This window comes from Phyllobates terribilis, unplaced genomic scaffold (genome assembly GCF_046119375.1).
Source record: "Phyllobates terribilis strain yellow unplaced genomic scaffold, ASM4611937v1 Scaffold_40__1_contigs__length_11209783, whole genome shotgun sequence".
Classification (NCBI taxonomy): domain Eukaryota; kingdom Metazoa; phylum Chordata; class Amphibia; order Anura; family Dendrobatidae; genus Phyllobates; species Phyllobates terribilis.
The window spans coordinates 5,250,698-5,268,931 of NW_027362800.1; the positions used below are offsets into that span (position 1 = coordinate 5,250,698).

General features: G+C 45.5%; 10 non-coding genes across 10 annotated transcripts; all 10 read right to left on the reverse strand.

The window, feature by feature from the left end:
• Positions 1-560: 560 nt before the first annotated feature.
• Positions 561-751, reverse strand: LOC141187856 (U2 spliceosomal RNA). Its single transcript, XR_012262002.1, has one exon. It is a non-coding gene; the product is annotated as a U2 spliceosomal RNA (small nuclear RNA).
• Positions 752-1,871: 1,120 nt separating this feature from the next.
• On the reverse strand, positions 1,872-2,062 carry LOC141185439 (U2 spliceosomal RNA). The gene has a single exon (XR_012260102.1). It is a non-coding gene; the product is annotated as a U2 spliceosomal RNA (small nuclear RNA).
• A 1,121-nt stretch (positions 2,063-3,183) lies between these two features.
• LOC141187857 (U2 spliceosomal RNA) lies at positions 3,184-3,374 on the reverse strand. Its single transcript, XR_012262003.1, has one exon. It is a non-coding gene; the product is annotated as a U2 spliceosomal RNA (small nuclear RNA).
• A 1,121-nt stretch (positions 3,375-4,495) lies between these two features.
• LOC141187858 (U2 spliceosomal RNA) lies at positions 4,496-4,686 on the reverse strand. Its single transcript, XR_012262004.1, has one exon. It is a non-coding gene; the product is annotated as a U2 spliceosomal RNA (small nuclear RNA).
• Positions 4,687-11,325: 6,639 nt separating this feature from the next.
• LOC141187859 (U2 spliceosomal RNA) lies at positions 11,326-11,516 on the reverse strand. The gene has a single exon (XR_012262005.1). It is a non-coding gene; the product is annotated as a U2 spliceosomal RNA (small nuclear RNA).
• A 1,123-nt stretch (positions 11,517-12,639) lies between these two features.
• Positions 12,640-12,830, reverse strand: LOC141184467 (U2 spliceosomal RNA). The gene has a single exon (XR_012259219.1). It is a non-coding gene; the product is annotated as a U2 spliceosomal RNA (small nuclear RNA).
• A 1,124-nt stretch (positions 12,831-13,954) lies between these two features.
• On the reverse strand, positions 13,955-14,145 carry LOC141184468 (U2 spliceosomal RNA). Its single transcript, XR_012259220.1, has one exon. It is a non-coding gene; the product is annotated as a U2 spliceosomal RNA (small nuclear RNA).
• A 1,122-nt stretch (positions 14,146-15,267) lies between these two features.
• Positions 15,268-15,458, reverse strand: LOC141185457 (U2 spliceosomal RNA). Its single transcript, XR_012260118.1, has one exon. It is a non-coding gene; the product is annotated as a U2 spliceosomal RNA (small nuclear RNA).
• A 1,121-nt stretch (positions 15,459-16,579) lies between these two features.
• On the reverse strand, positions 16,580-16,770 carry LOC141187861 (U2 spliceosomal RNA). The gene has a single exon (XR_012262006.1). It is a non-coding gene; the product is annotated as a U2 spliceosomal RNA (small nuclear RNA).
• A 1,123-nt stretch (positions 16,771-17,893) lies between these two features.
• Positions 17,894-18,084, reverse strand: LOC141187862 (U2 spliceosomal RNA). The gene has a single exon (XR_012262007.1). It is a non-coding gene; the product is annotated as a U2 spliceosomal RNA (small nuclear RNA).
• Positions 18,085-18,234: the final 150 nt, after the last annotated feature.

Here is an 18,234-nt window from a genome sequence, read left to right on the forward strand (position 1 = left end):
GTTTCTCCTTTATAGTCTGCAGGCATTAAATGAAAGAAGTCAGTGTTCCAGCAGAGGGAGACAACGTTTCAGAAAAGGCATTGTAGCAAACCAAAAAAGAAATTTTAAGCGCAGCAGAGTAACCAGCTCACATACCTGTTAGCTCAGGTGAGTTTAAAAGGCTGCTGTTGATAACAAGGGCATTTGCTAAATAGATGGTGTGTGTGCAACAATATACTGAAAGGTCAATTATATTGTGCAGCTTATCTCACCACCTGTAGTTATTTAGGTGAAAGCTCCAAAATGCTTGCCTAATATGTCTGTTTATCCAAAAGGAAGTATAGAGGGAGAGCTAGATAGATAGCATTGCATTACATTACATTACATGGCAATGCAATGCACAGTTGCTGAAGTTGAACCAAAATGAGCTTGTCATCTGGCTTCTGCAACTTTTAACATGAAAAATCCAATGAGGAGAAGAAAAGCAAAGCCAAAGAGTCCATCCCAAAATCCGACAAACAAGCAAAATGAACAAAAAGCATTGAATTCAATTCTTTCTGATTTTAGAAACTGCATTAAAGAAGGGGTGCACCGGTCCTGGAGATACTGCAATACCAGGTCAATGCGTGGAGTGGACAGAGCAAGCTCTTTTTCCATCTCCCTGTTCTAAAAATCCATTTAATATATGGTCCCCAGATAGGGGACGTATCAGATATTAAACTGATAAGAACAGATACTACACTTGATCTTAGCCAAAAGGCCGAGAAGCGATAACCAGAATTGGTTTCCGACTACGGTGCCACCCAAGGATTCTGAAAAGTCCATTTGTGGAGATGGCCACCTGGACTCCGGTTAAGAAGACATGCTGTCAACCTCTAGATCCCTCACATGCCTGCACTTTTCGGCTTGCTGCTGCTGCAATCCACGCGTTTTAGATCTGCATAACTCCACCTCTTTTAGCACAGTACCCTCAACCCCCGGCTGTTCCCACCCGCCTCAACACCGTTGGAAGGGAGGAGAACCAATTAAGGCGGGGGGGGGGTGGAACGAGCAGCTGTCTACCCTTAGCAGGAGGGTTGCTGATTAATTACCTCTCCTGCTGCTGCTGCTGCTGGCTGTCCAGCAGCAGACTGAAGGTGGCTGCTGCTGTGCGCAGGTATATAAAGGCTCAGAGCCTATTATGACACGCGCAGCCAGCGTTCCATTGCCACATTCCGTCTACTGCAGGCGGGATGCCTGGATGGCTGAATGTCACTGAGAAGCTCACAGAGACCGCCATAAGCAACAGTTTAAAAGAATGCCACAGACTAATCAACCAAACTTTTTGGGTTGGTTTCTCTTTTATAGTCTGCAGGCATTAAATGAAAGAAGTCAGTGTTCCAGCAGAGGGAGACAACGTTTCAGAAAAGGCATTGTAGCAAACCAAAAAAGAAATTTTAAGCGCAGCAGAGTAACCAGCTCACATACCTGTTAGCTCAGGTGAGTTTAAAAGGCTGCTGTTGATAACAAGGGCATTTGCTAAATAGATGTTGTGTGTGCAACAATATACTGAAAGGTCAATTATATTGTGCAGCTTATCTCACCACCTGTAGTTATTTAGGTGAAAGCTCCAAAATGCTTGCCTAATATGTCTGTTTATCCAAAAGGAAGTATAGAGGGAGAGCTAGATAGATAGCATTGCATTACATTACATTACATGGCAATGCAATGCACAGTTGCTGAAGTTGAACCAAAATGAGCTTGTCATCTGGCTTCTGCAACTTTTAACATGAAAAATCCAATGAGGAGAAGAAAAGCAAAGCCAAAGAGTCCATCCCAAAATCCGACAAACAAGCAAAATGAACAAAAAGCATTGAATTCAATTCTTTCTGATTTTAGAAACTGCATTAAAGAAGGGGTGCACCGGTAATGGAGATACTGCAATACCAGGTCAATGCGTGGAGTGGACAGAGCAAGCTCTTTATCCATCTCCCTGTTCTAAAAATCCATTTAATATATGGTCCCCAGATAGGGGACGTATCAGATATTAAACTGATAAGAACAGATACTACACTTGATCTTAGCCAAAAGGCCGAGAAGCGATAACCAGAATTGGTTTCCGACTACGGTGCCACCCAAGGATTCTGAAAAGTCCATTTGTGGAGATGGCCACCTGGACTCCCGTTAAGAAGACATGCTGTCAACCTCTAGATCCCTCACATGCCTGCACTTTTCGGCTTGCTGCTGCTGCAATCCACGCGTTTTAGATCTGCATAACTACACCTCTTTTAGCACAGTACCCTCAACCCTCGGCTGTTCCCACCCGCCTCAACACCGTTGGAAGGGAGGAGAACCAATTAAGGAGGGGGGGGGGGTGGAACGAGCAGCTGTCTACCCTTAGCAGGAGGGTTGCTGATTAATTACCTCTCCTGCTGCTGCTGCTGCTGGCTGTCCAGCAGCAGACTGAAGGTGGCTGCTGCTGTGCGCAGGTATATAAAGGCTCAGAGCCTATTATGACACGCGCAGCCAGCGTTCCATTGCCACATTCCGTCTACTGCAGGCGGGATACCTGGATGGCTGAATGTCACTGAGAAGCTCACAGAGACCGCCATAAGCAACAGTTTAAAAGAATGCCACAGACTAATCAACCAAACTTTTTGGGTTGGTTTCTCTTTTATAGTCTGCAGGCATTAAATGAAAGAAGTCAGTGTTCCAGCAGAGGGAGACAACGTTTCAGAAAAGGCATTGTAGCAAACCAAAAAAGAAATTTTAAGCGCAGCAGAGTAACCAGCTCACATACCTGTTAGCTCAGGTGAGTTTAAAAGGCTGCTGTTGATAACAAGGGCATTTGCTAAATAGATGGTGTGTGTGCAACAATATACTGAAAGGTCAATTATATTGTGCAGCTTATCTCACCACCTGTAGTTATTTAGGTGAAAGCTCCAAAATGCTTGCCTAATATGTCTGTTTATCCAAAAGGAAGTATAGAGGGAGAGCTAGATAGATAGCATTGCATTACATTACATTACATGGCAATGCAATGCACAGTTGCTGAAGTTGAACCAAAATGAGCTTGTCATCTGGCTTCTGCAACTTTTAACATGAAAAATCCAATGAGGAGAAGAAAAGCAAAGCCAAAGAGTCCATCCCAAAATCCGACAAACAAGCAAAATGAACAAAAAGCATTGAATTCAATTCTTTCTGATTTTAGAAACTGCATTAAAGAAGGGGTGCACCGGTCCTGGAGATACTGCAATACCAGGTCAATGCGTGGAGTGGACAGAGCAAGCTCTTTTTCCATCTCCCTGTTCTAAAAATCCATTTAATATATGGTCCCCAGATAGGGGACGTATCAGATATTAAACTGATAAGAACAGATACTACACTTGATCTTAGCCAAAAGGCCGAGAAGCGATAACCAGAATTGGTTTCCGACTACGGTGCCACCCAAGGATTCTGAAAAGTCCATTTGTGGAGATGGCCACCTGGACTCCCGTTAAGAAGACATGCTGTCAACCTCTAGATCCCTCACATGCCTGCACTTTTCGGCTTGCTGCTGCTGCAATCCACGCGTTTTAGATCTGCATAACTCCACCTCTTTTAGCACAGTACCCTCAACCCCCGGCTGTTCCCACCCGCCTCAACACCGTTGGAAGGGAGGAGAACCAATTAAGGCGGGGGGGGGTGTGGAACGAGCAGCTGTCTACCCTTAGCAGGAGGGTTGCTGATTAATTACCTCTCCTGCTGCTGCTGCTGCTGGCTGTCCAGCAGCAGACTGAACGTGGCTGCTGCTGTGCGCAGGTATATAAAGGCTCAGAGCCTATTATGACACGCGCAGCCAGCGTTCCATTGCCACATTCCGTCTACTGCAGGCGGGATACCTGGATGGCTGAATGTCACTGAGAAGCTCACAGAGACCGCCATAAGCAACAGTTTAAAAGAATGCCACAGACTAATCAACCAAACTTTTTGGGTTGGTTTCTCTTTTATAGTCTGCAGGCATTAAATGAAAGAAGTCAGTGTTCCAGCAGAGGGAGACAACGTTTCAGAAAAGGCATTGTAGCAAACCAAAAAAGAAATTTTAAGCGCAGCAGAGTAACCAGCTCACATACCTGTTAGCTCAGGTGAGTTTAAAAGGCTGCTGTTGATAACAAGGGCATTTGCTAAATAGATGTTGTGTGTGCAACAATATACTGAAAGGTCAATTATATTGTGCAGCTTATCTCACCACCTGTAGTTATTTAGGTGAAAGCTCCAAAATGCTTGCCTAATATGTCTGTTTATCCAAAAGGAAGTATAGAGGGAGAGCTAGATAGATAGCATTGCATTACATTACATTACATGGCAATGCAATGCACAGTTGCTGAAGTTGAACCAAAATGAGCTTGTCATCTGGCTTCTGCAACTTTTAACATGAAAAATCCAATGAGGAGAAGAAAAGCAAAGCCAAAGAGTCCATCCCAAAATCCGACAAACAAGCAAAATGAACAAAAAGCATTGAATTCAATTCTTTCTGATTTTAGAAACTGCATTAAAGAAGGGGTGCACCGGTCCTGGAGATACTGCAATACCAGGTCAATGCGTGGAGTGGACAGAGCAAGCTCTTTTTCCATCTCCCTGTTCTAAAAATCCATTTAATATATGGTCCCCAGATAGGGGACGTATCAGATATTAAACTGATAAGAACAGATACTACACTTGATCTTAGCCAAAAGGCCGAGAAGCGATAACCAGAATTGGTTTCCGACTACGGTGCCACCCAAGGATTCTGAAAAGTCCATTTGTGGAGATGGCCACCTGGACTCCCGTTAAGAAGACATGCTGTCAACCTCTAGATCCCTCACATGCCTGCACTTTTCGGCTTGCTGCTGCTGCAATCCACGCGTTTTAGATCTGCATAACTCCACCTCTTTTAGCACAGTACCCTCAACCCCCGGCTGTTCCCACCCGCCTCAACACCGTTGGAAGGGAGGAGAACCAATTAAGGCGGGGGGGGGGTGGAACGAGCAGCTGTCTACCCTTAGCAGGAGGGTTGCTGATTAATTACCTCTCCTGCTGCTGCTGCTGCTGGCTGTCCAGCAGCAGACTGAAGGTGGCTGCTGCTGTGCGCAGGTATATAAAGGCTCAGAGCCTATTATGACACGCGCAGCCAGCGTTCCATTGCCACATTCCGTCTACTGCAGGCGGGATACCTGGATGGCTGAATGTCACTGAGAAGCTCACAGAGACCGCCATAAGCAACAGTTTAAAAGAATGCCACAGACTAATCAACCAAACTTTTTGGGTTGGTTTCTCTTTTATAGTCTGCAGGCATTAAATGAAAGAAGTCAGTGTTCCAGCAGAGGGAGACAACGTTTCAGAAAAGGCATTGTAGCAAACCAAAAAAGAAATTTTAAGCGCAGCAGAGTAACCAGCTCACATACCTGTTAGCTCAGGTGAGTTTAAAAGGCTGCTGTTGATAACAAGGGCATTTGCTAAATAGATGGTGTGTGTGCAACAATATACTGAAAGGTCAATTATATTGTGCAGCTTATCTCACCACCTGTAGTTATTTAGGTGAAAGCTCCAAAATGCTTGCCTAATATGTCTGTTTATCCAAAAGGAAGTATAGAGGGAGAGCTAGATAGATAGCATTGCATTACATTACATTACATGGCAATGCAATGCACAGTTGCTGAAGTTGAACCAAAATGAGCTTGTCATCTGGCTTCTGCAACTTTTAACATGAAAAATCCAATGAGGAGAAGTAAAGCAAAGCCAAAGAGTAGAGATGAGCGGTGTTCGACTAGAACTGTTCGCCAATCTCAAATTCGAGCTGTTTTGGGCAGTGTTCGAGTTGTTCGACGAACCCGAACGATTTGCAAAAAATTCGGCTGTTCGAGGTTATGTTCGATAACTGTTCGTGCACCAAAAGCGTGTCCTGCATGTCTGGCGCTATTTAGAGCACCAATCATGCAGGGATTGTCTGCCACTCACTGTAATGCCACAGCCATGGTGGTTGTGGCATTACAGTGATTGCCCAAATCGATGGGAACAGTGCCAACAGTGAAACATGAAAAGCCGGCAATTCAGCAGCGGCATACACCGGTACCCGACAATTTAGAACCGAAAGAATAGAGTATCACACATAGATTAGATAGATAGAAACATGTCAGTCACATATATATGAAGTACAGTGACAGTGTTGCTTACTGTACTTGTCATTTAGTGTAAAGGATTTATCAAAAAAAATATTAGTGTTTTCATGCACCGTCTCTTTAAAAAAGCCGGCCGGCAATTCAGCAGCGGTACCCGACAATTTATAACAGACAGAATAGAGCTTCACACATAGATTAGATAGATAGAAACATGTCAGTCATATATATATGAAGTACAGTGATAGTGTTGGTTACTGTACTTGTCATTTAGTATTAAAATAAAGGATTTATTATTAAAAAAATTGGCGTGGGGTTCCCCTTAATTTTAGGCTCTAGCGGAGGTTAAGCAGACGGCTGGGGCAGATGTTTGAAGCCTGGGAAGGGGGTAATACCCACGGAGCTTCCCAGGCTACTAATATCAGCCCCCAGCTGAATACATAGCCTTTACTAGCTATTAAAATGGGGGACCCCCCAAAAAAAATGACGTGGGGTCCCCCCTAATTTAATAGCTAGCAAAGGCTAGGCAGACAGCTGGGGGCTGATATTAATAGCCCAGGAAGGGAGCCATGAATATTGGCCCCCTCCCAGGCTAGAAACACCAGCCGTCAGCCGCCCCAGAAATGGCGCATTCATAGGATGCGCCAATTCTGGCACTTAGCCTCGCTCTTCCACGCTGCCCTGGTGCGGTGGCAGGGGGTAATAGGGTTGGGGTTGATGTCAGCTTATAATGCCAGCTGACATCAAGCCCAGGTTAGTAATGGAGAGGCGTCTATAAGACACCCCCATTACTAACCCCATAGTCAAAGTTAAAAAAAACACAAACACCCAGAATAAAGTCCTTTAATTGAAATAAAGACACAATCCTTTATTGTTCTAAATTAAACCATACTTACCGTCACGCCCATTCCAGCTGAAGCCAACGATCTCCTGCAACAAAAGAAAAATAATAAAGCAACCTCATCCTTACCTTTCCATGGTTCCCACGACAGCTTCAGCTCTGCTACATCGAGATGACAGGCTGGACCGCAGCAGAACGCTGCCATCCAGCCTGTCATCCCGCAGACACTGAGAAGCGCAGGCATGCTTGCGCTGCTCAGCGTCTCTCTGTGACGACATCCAGATGAGCCGAGTTCATGTCCAATGAACTCGGCTCACCTCATGCACGTCACTGACAGCGTGGGAAAATTCTCACGCTGAAGCGGTGAGTGCAGGAGAATTCTCCCACGCTGTCAGTGACGTGCATAAGGTGAGCTCATGTCCAATGAACTCAGCTCACCTCCTGCACGTCACTGACAGCGTGGGAGAATTCTCCTGCACTCAGCGCTTCAGCGTGAGAATTCTCCCGCTGAAGCGCTGAGTGCAGGAGAATTTTCCCACGCTGTCAGTGACGTGCATAAGGTGAGCTCATGTCCAATGAACTCAGCTCACCTCCTGCACGTCACTGACAGCGTGGGAGAATTCTCCTGCACTCAGCGCTTCAGTGTGAGAATTCTCCCACGCTTAAGCGCTGAGTGCAGGAGAATTTTCCCACGCTGTCAGTGACGTGCATGAGGTGAGCCGAGTTCATTGGACATTAACTCGGCTCATCTGGATGCCCTCACAGAGAGACACTGTGGAGCGCAAGCAAGCCTGCGCTTCTCAGTGTCTGCGAGATGACAGGCTGGATGGCAGCGTTCTGCTGCGGTCCAGCCTGTCATCTCGATGTAGCAGAGCTGAAGCTGTCATGGGAACCATGGAAAGGTAAGGATGATGTTGCTTTATTATTTTTCTTTTATTTCAGGAGATCGTTGGCTTCAGCTGGAATGGGCGTGATGGTAAGTATGGTTTAATTTAGAACAATAAAGAATTGTGTGTTTATTTCAATTAAAGGACTTTTTTCTGGGTGTTGTGTTTTTTTTAAATACTTTACTAGAAATTCATGGTGGTCATGTCTAATATTGGCGTGACCCCATGAATTTCGGGCTTAGGGCCAGCTGATAATGCCAAGCTGGCCCTAACCCCTTTATTACCCAGTGAGCCACCGCATCAGGGCCCTGGATGAGTTGGGTACAGCGCCAGAAGATGGCGCTTCTATGAACGCGCCATTTTCCGGGGTGGCTGCGGACTGCAATTTGCAGCGGGGGTGGCCCAGAAAGCTTGGGCCTCCCTGCGCTGCGGATTCCAGCCCCCAGCTGCCTAGTTGTACCTGGCTGGACACAAAAACAGGGCGAAGCCCCACGTCAATTTTCTTTAAATTATTTCATGAAATAATTAAGAAAAAAAGGGCTTCCCTATATTGTTGTGTCCGGCCAGGTACAAATAGGCAGCTGGTGGTTGGGGGCAGCCCGTTCCTGCCTGCTGTACCTGGCTGGACACAAATATAGTGCGAAGCCCCACGTCAATTTTTTTAAAATTATTTCATGAATTTCCTGAAATAATTTAAAAAAATTGAAGTGGGGCTTCGCACTATATTTGTGTCCAGCCAGGTACAGCAGGCAGGAACGGGCTGCCCCCATCCACCAGCTGCCTATTTGTACCTGGCCGGACACAACAATATAGGGAAGGCCTTTTTTTCTTAATTATTTCATGAAGTTCATGAAATAATTAAAAAAAAAGTACGTGGGGCTTCGCCCTATTTTTGTGTCCAGCCAGGTACAACTAGGCAGCTGGGGGCTGGAATCTGCAGCGCAGGGAGGCCCAAGCTTTCTGGGCCCCCCCCCCGCTACAAATTGCAGTCCGCAGCCACCCCGGAAAATGGCGCGTTCATAGAAGCGCCATCTTCTGGCGCTGTACCCAACTCATCCAGGGCCCTGGTGCGGTGGCTCACTGGGTAATAAAGGGGTTAGGGCCAGCTTGGTATTATCAGCTGGCCCCAAGCCCAAAATTCATGGGGTCACGCCAGTATTAGACATGACCGCCATGAATTTCTAGTAAAGTATTTAAAAAAAACACAACACCCAGAATAAAGTCCTTTAATTGAAATAAAGACACAATTCTTTATTGTTCTAAATTAAACCATACTTACCATCACACCCATTCCAGCTGAAGCCAACGATCTCCTGCAATAAAAGAAAAATAATAAACCAACCTCATCCTTACCTTTCCATGGTTCCCACGACAGCTTCAGCTCTGCTACATCGAGATGACTGGCTGGACCGCAGCAGAACGCTGCCATCCAGTCTGTCATCCCGCAGACACTGAGAAGCGCAGGCATGCTTGCGCTCCTCACTGTCTCTCTGTGACGGCATCCAGATGAGCCGAGGTCATGTCCAATGAACTCGGCTCACCTCATGCACGTCACTGACAGCGTGGGAAAATTCTCACGCTGAAGTGCTGAGTGCAGGAGAATTCTCCCACGCTGTCAGTGATGTGCATGAGGTGAGCTCATGTCCAATGAACTCAGCTCACCTCCTGCACGTCACTGACAGCGTGGGAAAATTCTCCTGCAATCAGCGCTTCAGCGTGAGAATTTTCCCACGCTGTCAGTGACGTGCATGAGGTGAGCCGAGTTCATTGGACATGAACTCGGCTCATCTGGATGTCGTCACAGAGAGACGCTGAGCAGCGCAAGCAAGCCTGCGCTTCTCAGTGTCTGCGGGATGACAGGCTGGATGGCAGCGTTCTGCTGCGGTCCAGCCTGTCATCTCGATGTAGCAGAGCTGAAGCTGTCGTGGGAACCATGTAAAGGTAAGGATGAGGTTGCTTTATTATTTTTCTTTTATTGCAGGAGATCGTTGGCTTCAGCTGGAATGGGCGTGATGGTAAGTATGGTTTAATTTAGAACAATAAAGGATTGTGTCTTTATTTCAATTAAAGGACTTTATTCTGGGTGTTTGGGTTTTTTTTAACTTTGACTATGGGGTTAGTAATGGGGGTGTCTTATAGACGCCTCTCCATTACTAACCTGGGCTTGATGTCAGCTGGCATTATAAGCTGACATCAACCCCAACCCTATTACCCCCTGCCACCGCACCAGGGCAGCGTGGAAGAGCGAGGCTAAGTGCCAGAATTGGCGCATCCTATGAATGCGCCATTTCTGGGGCGGCTGACGGCTGGTGTTTCTAGCCTGGGAGGGGGCCAATATTCATGGCTCCCTTCCTGGGCTATTAATATCAGCCCCCAGCTGTCTGCCTAGCCTTTGCTAGCTATTAAATTAGGGGGGACCCCACGTCATTTTTTTTGGGGGGTCCCCCATTTTAATAGCTAGTAAAGGCTATGTATTCAGCTGGGGGCTGATATTAGTAGCCTGGGAAGCTCCGTGGGTATTACCCCCTTCCCAGGCTTCAAACATCTGCCCCAGCCGTCTGCTTAACCTCCGCTAGAGCCTAAAATTAAGGGGAACCCCACGCCAATTTTTTTAATAATAAATCCTTTATTTTAATACTAAATGACAAGTACAGTAACCAACACTATCACTGTACTTCATATATATGTGACTGACATGTTTCTATCTATCTAATCTATGTGTGATGCTCTATTCTGTCTGTTATAAATTGTCGGGTACCGCTGCTGAATTGCCGGCCAGCTTTTTTAAAGAGACAGTGCATGAAAACACTATTATTTTTTTAAATAAATCCTTTACACTAAATGACAAGTACAGTAAGCAACACTGTCACTGTACTTATTATATATGTGACTGACATGTTTCTATCTATCTAATCTATGTGTGAAGCTCTATTCTTTCTGTTCTAAATTGTCGGGTACAGCTGCTGAATTGCCGGCCGGCTTTTTTAAAGAGACGGTGCATGAAAACACTAATATTTTTTTTAATAAATCCTTTACACTAAATGACAAGTGCAGTAACCAACACTGTCACTGTGCTTCTTATATGTGTGACTGACATGTTTCTATCTATCTAATCTATGTGTGATGCTCTATTCCTTCTTGTCTAAATTGTCGGGTACCGGTGTATGCCGCTGCTGAATTTGCCGGCCGGCTTTTTTAAAGAGAGTGTCTTCTGAGCAGTTTGTCAGCTTTTGGACACCTTTGCAGGTGTTTTCTATGTGTTTCTATGTGTTTTTGTTTGCCTGCCATTGGTTTTAACGGTGTTCGACGGTGTTCTAAGGTGTTCGACGAACAGTTCGACGAACAGTTCCTCGAACATCCCGGTGTTCGACGAACCGAACCGAACCCGAACACTACGGGGGTGGCTCAACACTACCAAAGAGTCCATCCCAAAATCCGACAAACAAGCAAAATGAACAAAAAGCATTGAATTCAATTCTTTCTGATTTTAGAAACTGCATTAAAGAAGGGGTGCACCGGTCCTGGAGATACTGCAATACCAGGTCAATGCGTGGAGTGGACAGAGCAAGCTCTTTTTCCATCTCCCTGTTCTAAAAATCCATTTAATATATGGTCCCCAGATAGGGGACGTATCAGATATTAAACTGATAAGAACAGATACTACACTTGATCTTAGCCAAAAGGCCGAGAAGCGATAACCAGAATTAGTTATCGACTACGGTGCCACCCAAGGATTCTGAAATGTCCATTTGTGGAGATGGCCACCTGGACTCCCGTTAAGAAGACATGCTGTCAACCTCTAGATCCCTCACATGCCTGCACTTTTCGGCTTGCTGCTGCTGCAATCCACGCGTTTTAGATCTGCATAACTCCACCTCTTTTAGCACAGTACCCTCAACCCCCGGCTGTTCCCACCCGCCTCAACACCGTTGGAAGGGAGGAGAACCAATTAAGGCGGGGGGGGGGGGGTGGAACGAGCAGCTGTCTACCCTTAGCAGGAGGGTTGCTGATTAATTACCTCTCCTGCTGCTGCTGCTGCTGGCTGTCCAGCAGCAGACTGAAGGTGGCTGCTGCTGTGCGCAGGTATATAAAGGCTCAGAGCCTATTATGACACGCGCAGCCAGCGTTCCATTGCCACATTCCGTCTACTGCAGGCGGGATACCTGGATGGCTGAATGTCACTGAGAAGCTCACAGAGACCGCCATAAGCAACAGTTTAAAAGAATGCCACAAACTAATCAACCAAACTTTTTGGGTTGGTTTCTCTTTTATAGTCTGCAGGCATTAAATGAAAGAAGTCAGTGTTCCAGCAGAGGGAGACAACGTTTCAGAAAAGGCATTGTAGCAAACCAAAAAAGAAATTTTAAGCGCAGCAGAGTAACCAGCTCACATACCTGTTAGCTCAGGTGAGTTTAAAAGGCTGCTGTTGATAACAAGGGCATTTGCTAAATAGATGGTGTGTGTGCAACAATATACTGAAAGGTCAATTATATTGTGCAGCTTATCTCACCACCTGTAGTTATTTAGGTGAAAGCTCCAAAATGCTTGCCTAATATGTCTGTTTATCCAAAAGGTAGTATAGAGGGAGAGCTAGATAGATAGCATTGCATTACATTACATTACATGGCAATGCAATGCACAGTTGCTGAAGTTGAACCAAAATGAGCTTGTCATCTGGCTTCTGCAACTTTTAACATGAAAAATCCAATGAGGAGAAGAAAAGCAAAGCCAAAGAGTCCATCCCAAAATCCGACAAACAAGCAAAATGAACAAAAAGCATTGAATTCAATTCTTTCGGATTTTAGAAACTGCATTAAAGAAGGGGTGCACCGGTCCTGGAGATACTGCAATACCAGGTCAATGCGTGGAGTGGACAGAGCAAGCTCTTTTTCCATCTCCCTGTTCTAAAAATCCATTTAATATATGGTCCCCAGATAAGGGACGTATCAGATATTAAACTGATAAGAACAGATACTACACTTGATCTTAGCCAAAAGGCCGAGAAGCGATAACCAGAATTGGTTTCCGACTACGGTGCCACCCAAGGATTCTGAAATGTCCATTTGTGGAGATGGCCACCTGGACTCCCGTTAAGAAGACATGCTGTCAACCTCTAGATCCCTCACATGCCTGCACTTTTCGGCTTGCTGCTGCTGCAATCCACGCGTTTTAGATCTGCATAATTCCACCTCTTTTAGCACAGTACCCTCAACCCCCGGCTGTTCCCACCCGCCTCAACACCGTTGGAAGGGAGGAGAACCAATTAAGGCGGGGGGGGGGGGGGTGGAACGAGCAGCTGTCTACCCTTAGCAGGAGGGTTGCTGATTAATTACCTCTCCTGCTGCTGCTGCTGCTGGCTGTCCAGCAGCAGACTGAAGGTGGCTGCTGCTGTGCGCAGGTATATAAAGGCTCAGAGCCTATTATGACACGCGCAGCCAGCGTTCCATTGCCACATTCCGTCTACTGCAGGCGGGATACCTGGATGGCTGAATGTCACTGAGAAGCTCACAGAGACCGCCATAAGCAACAGTTTAAAAGAATGCCACAGACTAATCAACCAAACTTTTTGGGTTGGTTTCTCTTTTATAGTCTGCAGGCATTAAATGAAAGAAGTCAGTGTTCCAGCAGAGGGAGACAACGTTTCAGAAAAGGCATTGTAGCAAACCAAAAAAGAAATTTTAAGCGCAGCAGAGTAACCAGCTCACATACCTGTTAGCTCAGGTGAGTTTAAAAGGCTGCTGTTGATAACAAGGGCATTTGCTAAATAGATGGTGTGTGTGCAACAATATACTGAAAGGTCAATTATATTGTGCAGCTTATCTCACCACCTGTAGTTATTTAGGTGAAAGCTCCAAAATGCTTGCCTAATATGTCTGTTTATCCAAAAGGAAGTATAGAGGGAGAGCTAGATAGATAGCATTGCATTACATTACATTACATGGCAATGCAATGCACAGTTGCTGAAGTTGAACCAAAATGAGCTTGTCATCTGGCTTCTGCAACTTTTAACATGAAAAATCCAATGAGGAGAAGAAAAGCAAAGCCAAAGAGTCCATCCCAAAATCCGACAAACAAGCAAAATGAACAAAAAGCATTGAATTCAATTCTTTCTGATTTTAGAAACTGCATTAAAGAAGGGGTGCACCGGTCCTGGAGATACTGCAATACCAGGTCAATGCGTGGAGTGGACAGAGCAAGCTCTTTTTCCATCTCCCTGTTCTAAAAATCCATTTAATATATGGTCCCCAGATAAGGGACGTATCAGATATTAAACTGATAAGAACAGATACTACACTTGATCTTAGCCAAAAGGCCGAGAAGCGATAACCAGAATTGGTTTCCGACTACGGTGCCACCCAAGGATTCTGAAAAGTCCATTTGTGGAGATAGCCACCTGGACTCCCGTTAAGAAGACATGCTGTCAACCTCTAGATCACTCACATGCCTGCACTTTTCGGCTTGCTGCTGCTGCAATCCACGCGTTTTAGATCTGCATAACTCCACCTCTTTTAGCACAGTACCCTCAACCCCCGGCTGTTCCCACCCGCCTCAACACCGTTGGAAGGGAGGAGAACCAATTAAGGCGGGGGGGGGGGGTGGAACGAGCAGCTGTCTACCCTTAGCAGGAGGGTTGCTGATTAATTACCTCTCCTGCTGCTGCTGCTGCTGGCTGTCCAGCAGCAGACTGAAGGTGGCTGCTGCTGTGCGCAGGTATATAAAGGCTCAGAGCCTATTATGACACGCGCAGCCAGCGTTCCATTGCCACATTCCGTCTACTGCAGGCGGGATACCTGGATGGCTGAATGTCACTGAGAAGCTCACAGAGACCGCCATAAGCAACAGTTTAAAAGAATGCCACAGACTAATCAACCAAACTTTTTGGGTTGGTTTCTCTTTTATAGTCTGCAGGCATTAAATGAAAGAAGTCAGTGTTCCAGCAGAGGGAGACAACGTTTCAGAAAAGGCATTGTAGCAAACCAAAAAAGAAATTTTAAGCGCAGCAGAGTAACCAGCTCACATACCTGTTAGCTCAGGTGAGTTTAAAAGGCTGCTGTTGATAACAAGGGCATTTGCTAAATAGATGGTGTGTGTGCAACAATATACTGAAAGGTCAATTATATTGTGCAGCTTATCTCACCACCTGTAGTTATTTAGGTGAAAGCTCCAAAATGCTTGCCTAATATGTCTGTTTATCCAAAAGGAAGTATGGAGGGAGAGCTAGATAGATAGCATTGCATTACATTACATTACATGGCAATGCAATGCACAGTTGCTGAAGTTGAACCAAAATGAGCTTGTCATCTGGCTTCTGCAACTTTTAACATGAAAAATCCAATGAGGAGAAGAAAAGCAAAGCCAAAGAGTCCATCCCCAAATCCGACAAACAAGCAAAATGAACAAAAAGCATTGAATTCAATTCTTTCTGATTTTAGAAACTGCATTAAAGAAGGGGTGCACCGGTCCTGGAGATACTGCAATACCAGGTCAATGCGTGGAGTGGACAGAGCAAGCTCTTTTTCCATCTCCCTGTTCTAAAAATCCATTTAATATATGGTCCCCAGATAAGGGACGTTTCAGATATTAAACTGATAAGAACAGATACTACACTTGATCTTAGCCAAAAGGCCGAGAAGCGATAACCAGAATTGGTTTCCGACTACGGTGCCACCCAAGGATTCTGAAAAGTCCATTTGTGGAGATAGCCACCTGGACTCCCGTTAAGAAGACATGCTGTCAACCTCTAGATCCCTCACATGCCTGCACTTTTCGGCTTGCTGCTGCTGCAATCCACGCGTTTTAGATCTGCATAACTCCACCTCTTTTAGCACAGTACCCTCAACCCCCGGCTGTTCCCACCCGCCTCAACACCGTTGGAAGGGAGGAGAACCAATTAAGGCGGGGGGGTGGGTGGAACGAGCAGCTGTCTACCCTTAGCAGGAGGGTTGCTGATTAATTACCTCTCCTGCTGCTGCTGCTGCTGGCTGTCCAGCAGCAGACTGAAGGTGGCTGCTGCTGTGCGCAGGTATATAAAGGCTCAGAGCCTATTATGACACGCGCAGCCAGCGTTCCATTGCCACATTCCGTCTACTGCAGGCGGGATACCTGGATGGCTGAATGTCACTGAGAAGCTCACAGAGACCGCCATAAGCAACAGTTTAAAAGAATGCCACAGACTAATCAACCAAACTTTTTGGGTTGGTTTCTCTTTTATAGTCTGCAGGCATTAAATGAAAGAAGTCAGTGTTCCAGCAGAGGGAGACAACGTTTCAGAAAAGGCATTGTAGCAAACCAAAAAAGAAATTTTAAGCGCAGCAGAGTAACCAGCTCACATACCTGTTAGCTCAGGTGAGTTTAAAAGGCTGCTGTTGATAACAAGGGCATTTGCTAAATAGATGGTGTGTGTGCAACAATATACTGAAAGGTCAATTATATTGTGCAGCTTATCTCACCACCTGTAGTTATTTAGGTGAAAGCTCCAAAATGCTTGCCTAATATGTCTGTTTATCCAAAAGGAAGTATAGAGGGAGAGCTAGATAGATAGCATTGCATTACATTACATTACATGGCAATGCAATGCACAGTTGCTGAAGTTGAACCAAAATGAGCTTGTCATCTGGCTTCTGCAACTTTTAACATGAAAAATCCAATGAGGAGAAGAAAAGCAAAGCCAAAGAGTCCATCCCAAAATCCGACAAACAAGCAAAATGAACAAAAAGCATTGAATTCAATTCTTTCTGATTTTAGAAACTGCATTAAAGAAGGGGTGCACCGGTCCTGGAGATACTGCAATACCAGGTCAATGCGTGGAGTGGACAGAGCAAGCTCTTTTTCCATCTCCCTGTTCTAAAAATCCATTTAATATATGGTCCCCAGATAGGGGACGTATCAGATATTAAACTGATAAGAACAGATACTACACTTGATCTTAGCCAAAAGGCCGAGAAGCGATAACCAGAATTGGTTTCCGACTACGGTGCCACCCAAGGATTCTGAAAAGTCCATTTGTGGAGATGGCCACCTGGACTCCCGTTAAGAAGACATGCTGTCAACCTCTAGATCCCTCACATGCCTGCACTTTTCGGCTTGCTGCTGCTGCAATCCACGCGTTTTAGATCTGCATAACTCCACCTCTTTTAGCACAGTACCCTCAACCCCCGGCTGTTCCCACCCGCCTCAACACCGTTGGAAGGGAGGAGAACCAATTAAGGCGGGGGGGGGGGGGTGGAACGAGCAGCTGTCTACCCTTAGCAGGAGGGTTGCTGATTAATTACCTCTCCTGCTGCTGCTGCTGCTGGCTGTCCAGCAGCAGACTGAAGGTGGCTGCTGCTGTGCGCAGGTATATAAAGGCTCAGAGCCTATTATGACACGCGCAGCCAGCGTTCCATTGCCACATTCCGTCTACTGCAGGCGGGATACCTGGATGGCTGAATGTCACTGAGAAGCTCACAGAGACCGCCATAAGCAACAGTTTAAAAGAATGCCACAGACTAATCAACCAAACTTTTTGGGTTGGTTTCTCTTTTATAGTCTGCAGGCATTAAATGAAAGAAGTCAGTGTTCCAGCAGAGGGAGACAACGTTTCAGAAAAGGCATTGTAGCAAACCAAAAAAGAAATTTTAAGCGCAGCAGAGTAACCAGCTCACATACCTGTTAGCTCAGGTGAGTTTAAAAGGCTGCTGTTGATAACAAGGGCATTTGCTAAATAGATGGTGTGTGTGCAACAATATACTGAAAGGTCAATTATATTGTGCAGCTTATCTCACCACCTGTAGTTATTTAGGTGAAAGATCCAAAATGCTTGCCTAATATGTCTGTTTATCCAAAAGGAAGTATAGAGGGAGAGCTAGATAGATAGCATTGCATTACATTACATTACATGGCAATGCAATGCACAGTTGCTGAAGTTGAACCAAAATGAGCTTGTCATCTGGCTTCTGCAACTTTTAACATGAAAAATCCAATGAGGAGAAGAAAAGCAAAGCCAAAGAGTCCATCCCAAAATCCGACAAACAAGCAAAATGAACAAAAAGCATTGAATTCAATTCTTTCTGATTTTAGATACTGCATTAAAGAAGGGGTGCACCGGTCCTGGAGATACTGCAATACCAGGTCAATGCGTGGAGTGGACAGAGCAAGCTCTTTTTCCATCTCCCTGTTCTAAAAATCCATTTAATATATGGTCCCCAGATAGGGGACGTATCAGATATTAAACTGATAAGAACAGATACTACACTTGATCTTAGCCAAAAGGCCGAGAAGCGATAACCAGAATTGGTTTCCGACTACGGTGCCACCCAAGGATTCTGAAAAGTCCATTTGTGGAGATGGCCACCTGGACTCCCGTTAAGAAGACATGCTGTCAACCTCTAGATCCCTCACATGCCTGCACTTTTCGGCTTGCTGCTGCTGCAAT